The sequence below is a fragment of the Pinus tabuliformis genome, chromosome 9 (assembly GCF_031772625.1).
Source record: "Pinus tabuliformis cultivar Carrire ecotype Pingquan chromosome 9, CPIR1, whole genome shotgun sequence".
Classification (NCBI taxonomy): Eukaryota; Viridiplantae; Streptophyta; class Pinopsida; order Pinales; family Pinaceae; genus Pinus; species Pinus tabuliformis.
In genome coordinates this window covers 519,769,726-519,770,669 of record NC_142307.1, presented here as the reverse complement: position 1 = coordinate 519,770,669, position 944 = coordinate 519,769,726, and positions in this window count along the sequence as shown.

Genomic DNA, 944 nt, shown 5'->3' with positions numbered 1-944 from the left:
TGTTAACAGGAATAAATCTCAAAGATTTTAAGATTAGCATATTATTTGAAAATTTCTAATAAATGTTTGGAGTTTTATTTCCTTTGAGATTTTTGTAAAATAAGTTTTTGTTTATTGCAACACAATTCAAATGCACAATTTTAACATAAATGTTGCTCTAGAGTGAATCATACAACAAAACGTGATTTGTTGTTAGACTATGTGTTTTATTTCCATTTGAAAATGAAACAATTGGCATGCTTGATATTTTATCACAATCAACAACTGATTTTCGTTAGGGTTTGGAAATCATTCACAGAGCTAAACACGAAATTCAAGAATCATAATAAAAAGGACAAGGAACTCTCATTACTTAATTAATATAGGTTTTAATCTAGGCATTTTGGTTCTAATTCCATAGCAAAATTGAAGTTCAGATGTAAGCACAAGATTTCCAAATCATGTTTAAGATTAAATCATTGGCATGAATTTATAAGAACTTTGATAAGGAGTAGTTGGATTGTATGCAATAACTTCAAGAAGAAAAAAATAAAAATAATCTCACCCAACATCTCACAAGTTGTGTTCAGATCTACTATCTACTGAGACCAACTTTCGTCTATCACACCTTCAAAAAAACAATAAGGAATTGATTGGTTTTCTTTAACACTTTATTTCTTTTCTCAAACAGACTAGAGTGAAGCTTACAGTATGTGACATACATTCAAAATTCCAATGTTTCAAAGATTGAATTCTAGACTAACTTGGAAGTTGGCAAGGATAAAACGAATGGGACTCCAATGTTGTAAATATTGAACTCGGGAATAACTTAGCAAGGATAGAAAAATGGAACTTGGGGAAGGTGAGTAAGATAATGTATATTATGCAGTTTGGGGGTTGTCCCCCCCCACAAATAGTTCCACTTTCCAATGAGAGTATTAGAGTTTTTGAAGTCTAGGCTTAGC